The 9,528-nt window shown below is 41.9% G+C and overlaps 1 pseudogene; it reads left to right on the plus strand.

The window, feature by feature from the left end:
- The first annotated feature begins 8,841 nt into the window (after positions 1-8,841).
- LOC123390520 lies at positions 8,842-9,327 on the plus strand (annotated as a pseudogene).
- Positions 9,328-9,528: the final 201 nt, after the last annotated feature.

Below are 9,528 nucleotides of genomic sequence, written 5' to 3' on the forward strand. Positions count from 1 at the left end.
AGGGGTGTAGAGATTTGGACCTCTGTGAGACCCAGAACAAGAGTTCAAGCCAAACTTGTCTGGATCTCAAGTGGGTAGGGAGACCCCTATTACAATGTGGGTTGTATTAAGAGGAGCCCCCACAGGCCATATGGCTTGCTGGGTTTGGATAAGTATTTGAAAACTTTGTATCAGAACTTGAAGGATCTTTTGACTAAACTCTCAGTGTCTGTTACGTTATATTCACCAGTCATATCCAGGGTAACACAAATCCAGTCATTAAATTCTTTTTTTCTTGCTCTTTGGAAAGGCTCACACAAGAATATCTTCTCTCTCCCCACCACCTCTTCTTATCCCCATTCTTGCTTTCTATTCTGTCTCCTCTCTACTTCCTTCCTCTTATGTCCTATTTGTTTATAACTTTTCTATTTTTATTGACTTAAGTATTATTTTGTGTAAAGCATTTCACTGTTGATGAAAGAGTCACTCATTAGGCAAGAATAAAAAACTAAGATTGATTTTATACTATTTAGCTTTCTAATTTTTTATCCCCCCCCCCAAAAAAAAGTAAAATTCAGTGTTCAAACCATTTGTTTCTAGGGCAGCACTAATTGGAGTGGATTGGATCCAGATTTTACATGAGTTATCACCTGAGAGGGGAAAAAAAACCCCAACCTAACTAATCCAAAAGTCTAGCTAATTTATGAATGAGAGCCTTGAATCAATTCACACAAAGAACACAAGCTGTCCTCATAGTGTTCTCCTGTTGCTGCTTTTAAGCTTGTAGAGTTTTATAGTAAATACCAACATATAATGTGACCCCAGGCATGCACACGTGCAGAGCAAACTCACTGCCCTGTGTAGAAAAGAATGGTAAGTGTTATTTTTGTGTTTCTTTTGTTGGTTTTTTTTTTTTTTAAGTTTGAACTTGGTAAAAACTAAAAACCCATAATCAATTTTGAGACAGACCTCAAAATCTTCTGTAATTCTCTCTCTAGGGAGAGCAAAAATAGGCAGCTTCCAATGCAAGAAATAGCTGTGGTTACATGGAAACCTTTGACTCTCAGTTTCTCTTTCCATCCCTTCCAAGGCTCCCAAGAGCAGCTTACAATCATGGAGAGAAGGTCTTTGAGAACTTGTTTTAAAGGGCGTTATTTTGGGGAAAGGGTAATTAAAAAAAAGTCATGCTGGTTGGTTTAGAATTTGCTCATGCAAAATACATGTGCATTTGCTTTCCACAATGCACAAAGGATTCCTGTTACAAACCTCCTTCATACTAGTGAAAAGAATTGGTCTACTGGCAAATTTATCAAGGGATTTCTCAGCTTAAGTACTATTTGTCGGTGAAATCTTTTGCAGACGGGGAAATTATTTTAGTCCACACTGATGTCCTCCAGATTTGTTTAAAAAAAAAACAAAAAAACAAAAAAACAAAAAGGAGGGGTAGGGGGAGAAGAATAAAGAGTGGGGAGGAAGAGGAGGTGAGGGGGAAGAGGCAGAGGAAGAAGAGGAAGGAGAAGAGGAAGAAGATGACGGAGAAGAACAAGAAGGAGGAGAAGAAATCGGACCTAAGAGTTGCTAACATGGCAGGATCTAATTAGACACACTCTCTAGATATTTTGCAAGAAGCTGTGATATCCTTTTGATGTCAACGACCCTTATATTAAAATAAAAATAAAGGTGTTCCAAATAACCTAATGATTTGGGGCAGCAAACAGGCAAAAGAAAGAAAAAGAAGAAAGGAAGGGAGGGAGAGAGGAAGGAGAAAAGGAAGGAAGAAAGGAGGGAAAGAAGGAAAAAAGAAAGAAGAAAGAGAAAGACGTGAAGACTGGAGGAAGAGAAGGCGCTCTCTCACACTTAGGAAGCAGAAATTGGGCTAGAGAATGGAATCCATGCATCTGCCACCAGAAACATCAGCTTTCAGCACATGGGTCACTGCTTCTGAATAGCGTGGCAGCTGTGGGCCATACATGTTGTTGACAAGGAAAGATTCTGCTTTGAAACCTCAGGTTGGCATCCTATCACTAGGAAATCAACAAACCTGGAAGGCCCAGGGTGTCATTTATCTCAAAAGACTGGGGGTGCCTGGGTGACTCAGTGGGTTAAGGCCTCTGTCTTGGGCTCAAGTCATGGTTCCAGGGTCCTGGGATTGAGCCCCACATCTGGTTCTCTGCTCCTCGGAGAGCCTGCTTTCTCCTCTCTCTCTGCCTGCTCGTGATCTCTATCTGTCAAATAAATAAATAAGACTTCAAAAAAAGAAAAAAAAAAAGACTAGATGCACCATGGAAGGAAAGGTGAGATCCCTGTCCTGCAGCACTGTTAAGAAAAGCACTTGACCCACATTCCCACATTCTCACCAGGCAGGATCTAATTAGATGGCCGTGGCAGGTTCCACAGTTAGTGAGACATAGGAATGGCAGTAATGGAGAACATGTGGCTTGAGTCCTCTTTCTGTTTCAGTGCAGGCTCCTAGAGGGTGTGCCCTCCTAGAAAGCATAATAATAACCAAAAGTGTCAAGAAGGAAATCAAGGCCTTGGGGTTAAGTAAGGTGTCAAGGGCAGATAAGGAGATAAAGAGAGGAAAATCAGAATTTAAATCCAAATCATCTGACTACAGGTTCTTAACTTTTATTCTGCATTACCTCCCACTCTGGAGGAGGAGGGGGAAAGTAGTAGGAGCATTAGGAATACTTGTTATTGATTGTTTCCAATTTCAAGAGTTCCTTCCCATGATCCATTAGTCGCCTTCTCTTATTTTACTGCCACCCTCAAGTGGTATTGCAGAGAAAGGCAAAGATGTCCCTGTGGATCAGACAAAAAAAGAATAAATAAATGCTGGTCTCCCTAATACCAGCAGCTTCTCACTGTAACACATGCCTGAAGTCCTGAAAAGGAATACGAGGATGGACTGGGAGGGGTGGGTAGAAGGAGCAGAAATGGGACCCTAAGGATACAGGACACAGGATGCATTTTTCTGTTTACCAAGGAATTTCTTGTTTAGTTTTACCTTGGCAGCTCTCCTGCTTATTTTTTAATGTAGAGAAAAGAAGATGGGAAGCAGAGCTGCCGAAAACTCCAGTGCCTGGAAATAGCCAGGGGTCTAAGAGATTGCAGCCAATAGGACGAAGGGAGAAAGGGTCATTATTTATATGCTCCCAAGCTCTTGGGGGGAGAGTCTGCTCGCATCTCTGGTTCCAGATGGCTAGCTTTCCAGCCCACAAAGATGGATAGATACAATGATGTGTTGGAATATGAACCATTGTGGAATTAACCAAAAGAAACATTTTTTCTTTCTTACTTCAGTATGTATTCTGATCTCAAGGGAGTACATCGACTACCTATTAGGTATTCACAGAGGTGAACAGATTGTTATGATGGGTTGCAAAACACAAAGGTTACAGGCCACCAAACATAAGGCTTAGATACACTGACATCAGAAACCTCGTGGAAGGGAGTGCTAAGCTGTGAAAGGACAGCAGCTGGGAGAGTGTCCCCAGGGCAGCAATCACATGTGCCTCTGGCAGCCCTGAGTTGTCATCTTTTCAGTCTGCACCTGTCTCTTCTTCTGGACTCCAACCCCCACCACCCATTCTCAGTTCCATTTTCATCTCCCAGATCAACCTTTGGATTTCAATAAAGAGCTATGGGCAGTTTTAATAGCTCATTGAAACTTGTCATGCCCAGCCTTAGAGACTTGAATTTTTCTCATCATTTTCAAGAAATCTTTTACTAATCTATTTCTACCACATTCATTTGAAAAATGTCAGCAATGATTTGTTACTCACGTGTTTGGTTAGAGTTTCTGTAGAGAAACATTCTGGGTCAAACAGTAGCCAGTGCCCAAACCCTTGAGCCAAAACAGGACTTCCTCCAAGAGACTAACTGGCTCCCCTTGCAAAAAAAAAAGTCTTTGTGTGTGTGGAATCAAATTGTTCTTCCAAAGTAATATTTAAAATCAAATTGAAGTTTAGAAAGCAATTTTTTGGTGATTGATTTAATTATGTATTCAAGCATGATTCAGTAGTCCTAAGAATGATGTTTTTCATAGGCCTTCTTTGTCATGATGCCAATTTTGTATTGTTTTCTGCAACATTTGTGTAAATATAAGAAACCCTAATAGGAAAAGTGAGATTAACTGAAGGTTTTGAGTTAATTCCTTTATGTACTTCCTGTCCGTGTCAAAAACTCGTAAGAGTATGGGTGGTCTGAAAACCACGAGTATAAGCTGAACCTGTGTTTAACAAATCAGTCTGATGAGTGTCTACAAGCATTTTTTTAAAAAAGATTTTATTTATTTGACAGAGATCACAAGTAGGCAGAGAGGCAGGCAGAGAGAGGGGGGAAGCAGGCTTTCCGCTGAGCAGAGAGCGGGATACGGGGCTTGATCCGGGGACCCTGGGACATAACCTGAGCCAAAGGCACAGGCTTTAACCCACTGAGCCACACAGGCACCCCAACAAGCATTTTTAAAAAGGTGGGGGAAAAAAAGAATGGAAGAGAAAATATCAGAGTTTATTACCTATAATTGAAATATTTTTCAGGAAGTGTTTGCTTGAGTTGAGTGTGTGTGTGTTGGCTTTTAATTTGTTTATTGCTTTGGGTCTCATAAAAACTTTTTTGGGAGGGGAGAAACTACTGTCCAGAAAGACAGCAGAGAAAATAAAAGCTCCTCGAGAGAGGCTGGATTATTCAGAAGCCTGAAAAGCAAATTAAGGAACTTGACTTTATGTAGAATCCATTCCACCTCCTTAAGCATATAATAAAAAATGGTATGGTAAAAGGGAAGTTTCTGTAAGAGTTGGGCAGGGGTATGAGCAATTGCTTAGGATCAGGGACAGATGCGGTGAACTATCACTGACATTTCTCAGAACAGACCCCAATCCTTGCTGTCTTAAGCATGAAAGGAATTTTTCAAACGGATATTGGCTAGCTCGCAGAAAGGCTGGGAAGTTGAGAGAACCAGGCTGAGGAAATGAGCAGAACTGAAGGGGATGACAGAGCCAGAGCCACAGGTGAAATCTGCCCCATAGAGCTGGGTCTGCTGAGGACCCTGTCTGCCAGCAGCTGGGGACCGGGCATGGAAGCTGGAGCTGACTCGGTCGGTGAAGTTCTCCTAGGTAGCCCTGAAGACATCCAGCAGTGGTACAGCTGCCCCTGTGACCACAGCAAAACATTCTCAACTGTTCCATCCCCCATGCATCCTTGTTTCAGATGTAGTGTCTGGAATGGCTACTTCTGGTTGGCCAAACTTGGGGACAGACACATGAGCTCTGGCTTCAGGAGGGGTTGGGAGACATGATCTGCCCTTTCTGGTTTCTGCAGATGGAAGCTGGGTGTGCCTCTAATGATCCTGCCCCCAGTTCCAGTGTGTGGAGGCAGCTCCCACGCACTACCAGGCAGTTCTTAAACACCAGATGAGCGTCCTACAGTTGAACTCAAGGCCGACACTGGCTATTTGGAGACAGCAGTGGATTCCACAGGCTAAGGGCTCAGTCCTGCCAAGACTGGCCCTCTGCCTCAGGTGCCAGGTTCTCACTGACTGGTTATAAATCACAAATTCTCACAACGGCCTCCTTGGGTTCAATTAATTTGCCAGAGGGGCTCACAGAACTCAAAGAAAGATTTTATGTATTAGGTTATTGGTTTATTTAAAGAGGATGTAACTCAGAAATAGCCAGATAGAACCGATATATAGAACAAGATAACGAGAAAATACGCAGAACTCTCCCTGAATCTACCTTCCCAACCAGGAAGCTCCCATGCTTGTGGAATTTTTAAGGAGGCTCCATGACACAGGGATGATTGGATAATCATTAGCCTTTGGTGATTGATTCAACCTGTAGCCCTTCTCCCTTTCCTGGAACTTAGGGTGGGACTGAAAGTTCCAACTCCCTAATCGTGTGGTTGAGTTCCCTGGCAACCATCCCCCATCCTTTCATTACCTAAGGGCTTTCCAAAAATTGCCTCATTAACATAACAAAAGATACCTTTATATTCTCGCCACTTAGGAAATCCTGAGGGTTTTAGAAACTCCGCCAGAGAATGAGAAAAAGACCTATATATCTTACGATAAGTCACAATATCACAGCCTCCCATCAAGATTCAGACAATGGATGACTCTCTAAACATAGAAGAGGAGTTGGTTCATCATAGACCAGCTAGATGATTGCAGTACTCCAGCTGAGGTGATGAGGGCTTTGGAGTAGGGTGTGACAAAGAAAAAGAAGCCCAAAGAACTAACTAAGCCAAGAGATCAGTGAAAGAAGAAACAGACTTGGTGACATTATGTACAGATGATTAACAATGGGGAATGGAGAAACCTAATACCAGGCTTATGTCTTGGAAGTGAAGAGAGGTTGGTACAGCTGGCAGATACAAGAACTGAGAAAAGACGAAACTGAGGAATGGTTGTGTAGCCATATTAATGACCAGAGGACTTAATCCTTCTTCGAGACAGTGGCCATGATGAAGGTAACTCCTTCAGCTAGTCCTGTTCTTTAAGATCATTTCTAAGACGACTTACATTATACCATTGTCTTTTGTGGCTCTCCTATATATTGTCACTGGTCATCTGATACTCTCATGGGCTTAGAATTTCCTAAACCAGTGTTCTCATTTAGCCTTGTAGCCTGCATCCTACACTCTTTCAATATTCACTTTTACATGCATTTTGAAAACTTATACCAGAAAGAACCTTAAAGAATGCTTTATTTTTTTAAAATTGTAACATGTAGCATTTACAGGAATCACAATTTCCCATTCAGATTCGGCGTGTTAAAAGACTCAAGAGCATATTTATAATGCAAACACAGAAGCACAGATAAACCCTGGATAATAAATCTATATGGCAATGACTGCCCATGCTTTCCCCTCCCAAGATGAGAAAGGGTCGACCATCAGTCACAGCTCCAGTGCCCTTCATTCTGCCCATTTAGGACGGGACCTGAATTCCATGCATATCCATCCATCCAACATCAGGTTGATGAGTGTACTTGCTCATATGCATCTTGTGTCTCCTACAACTTCTAACTACGCTAGACCTTGCAGTTTAGAAAGTGCAGTAGGCTAGGTTATTAAGAGAATATGAAAAAACCAAACGAGAGAAGTGCTCAAATCAGTTTGTAGCAGTTCGCAGCTAGAAGACTGGACTGAAAACCACTGTAAGTCCTCCAGCATTACTTCCCTAGTGTCTCCTTTCCTAATTACTCTTTTCCACCTCCTTTTATGCACAGAGCTTACTTACGCGTTTCAAATTTCCTTGCTTTTAAGATGAAAGCCAGATATTGAAGTCTCCCTAGTAATTCTGAAGCTCTTATATCCTGTCTGGCATCATGGTGTCTAGATGCTTCCAAATTTACACTCTTTTCCTTGTATTTCAGACAAAGAAACTAGGAAAGTATAAATGAATTGCGTTTAATGAGTTGTGAAAATCAAGAGACGTGGGGTGAGGCAAATCTTTTCCAGTTCTGGAATCCTATGAAAGAAGACCGAAAAATCAATGCTTTGAATGAGTTTAGAATGAGGGTCAACTTGTTCTTCATCATCATGATTTTTAAAGTCATACCAAACAAGTCACTCCAGACTCCTCCTGAACTAGTGCTTGCCGATTCTTGTCATCAACAGCGATTGGTGCCTGGAGATTATATTCTTAAATTATACCTACCTAAATCAAAGGAAAGATACAATAGGGTGCCTGAAAAACAAAACAAAACACAACCACAGCTGCATTCTGTGTGATGCAGTGGTCGGTGCCTGAAAAACAAAACAAAACACAACCACAGCTGCATTCTGTGTGATGCAGTGGTCAAGAAATTGTGATATATACTGGAAGAGACTTAGGAACTTTTCCTAGAATCTTCTCTTCCTCCTCACCCAGGCCATGTCCCTTCATTGAGTTCATTCCTCTTCACCTGGATCTTAGATTTTCGCTCAAAGGCCATTTCATCAGGGAAACTATGCCTGGCACCCTAGATGAGGTGAAATCCCCTGTTACCTTCTTTTTATGACTCAAGTTTGTACCCAGAGATCTGCTTTCCCACTCCACATGAAGGCAGGAGTATATCTTTTTGGTTTGTTTATTTGTTCTAGTATCTTGCACAGTTTGGGCACATAGTAATCATTCAGTACCTGATCAACAAATCAGGAGTCCTGAATTCTAATCCTAACCTTGCTTCTAACCTTGGAGGAATTTTCTTGTGATCTTGGAAAAATTGTCTTCCTCTTGTTGATCTTGATTTCTTCACTCTATAAAATGAAGATTTGGGGCTGGCTAATATCTTAGGAACTTCTCCGTATTTCATGATCCAGAAACGTTCTTTAAGAAAAATTCGATGGTAAATTCTTAATGAGAGGCAGGGTAAGATGCCATTTCACCAGTGCAAGCATCTTAGCAGGATAGGCAAGCTGGTTATTCTGAGCTGCAAACGAACGCTTATTTTGAGATACTGGTAGATTTCCTGAATTCCTTAGATTTTCAGTTTTGGGGAGATTCAAACTTGGGTAAATTGCTGAGAACAGGGCTGGAAAGGGTTTGGGGGTCAGAATATCTATTAAGGAAAACTGAAAAGACAGTTATAGGGAAAAGTGGTGGGAATCATAAGAAAATATTTCTACATACTTATATACGTATGTGTTCTGCCCTACTAGAACAGATGGTGGTGAATCCTTTTGAAAAGTGACAATTATGGGCACCTGTGTGGCTCAGTGAGTTAAAGCCTCTGCCTTCTGATCAGGTCATGATCCCAGGGTCCTGGAATCGAGCCCCGCATCGGGCTCTCTCTCTGCCTGCCTCTCTGCCTACTTGTGATCTCTGTCAAATAAATAAAATCTTAAAAAAAAAAAAAAAAAAAAAAAAAAGAAACCCCTTTTACGAAGATGGCGCCGAACGCTAAGAAGGAAGCCCCTGCCCCTCCCAAAGCCGAAGCCAAAGCAAAGGCTTTGAAAGCCAAGAAAGCGGTGCTGAAAGGCGTCCACAGTCACACACAAAAAAAGAAGATCCGCACATCACCTACGTTCCGATGACCCAAGACTCTGCGTCTCCGAAGGCAACCCAAATACCCTCGAAAGAGCGCCCCCAGGAGAAACAAGCTTGACCACTATGCCATCCTCAAGTTCCCCCTGACTACTGAGTCAGCCATGAAGAAAATAGAAGACAACAACACACTTGTGTTCATTGTGGATGTCAAGGCCAACAAGCACCAGATCAAACAGGCTGTGAAGAAGCTCTAGGACATTGATGTAGCCAAGGTCAACACCTTAATCAGGCCTGATGGAGAGAAGAAGGCATACGTTCGGCTGGCCCCTGACTATGATGCTTTGGATGTTGCCAACAAAATTGGGATCATCTAAACTGAGTCCAGCTGGCTAAATCTAAATACAGTTTTTTCATGATAAAAAAAAAAAAAGAAAGAAAGAAAGAAGAGAAAAGTGACTATTAGTATGCTAAAGTATTTTGTAAATTCAGTTTTTCATCTAATGAGATTCTGAAAGCCCTGCCCAACCACATTTTGACCCATCTGCATGCTTCTTTGCCTCAGACTCCTCCTTCTA

Source organism: Mustela putorius, unplaced genomic scaffold (assembly GCF_011764305.1).
Source record: "Mustela putorius furo isolate JIRA1106 unplaced genomic scaffold, ASM1176430v1.1 tig00000129_pilon_pilon_pilon, whole genome shotgun sequence".
NCBI classification, from domain to species: Eukaryota; Metazoa; Chordata; class Mammalia; order Carnivora; family Mustelidae; genus Mustela; species Mustela putorius.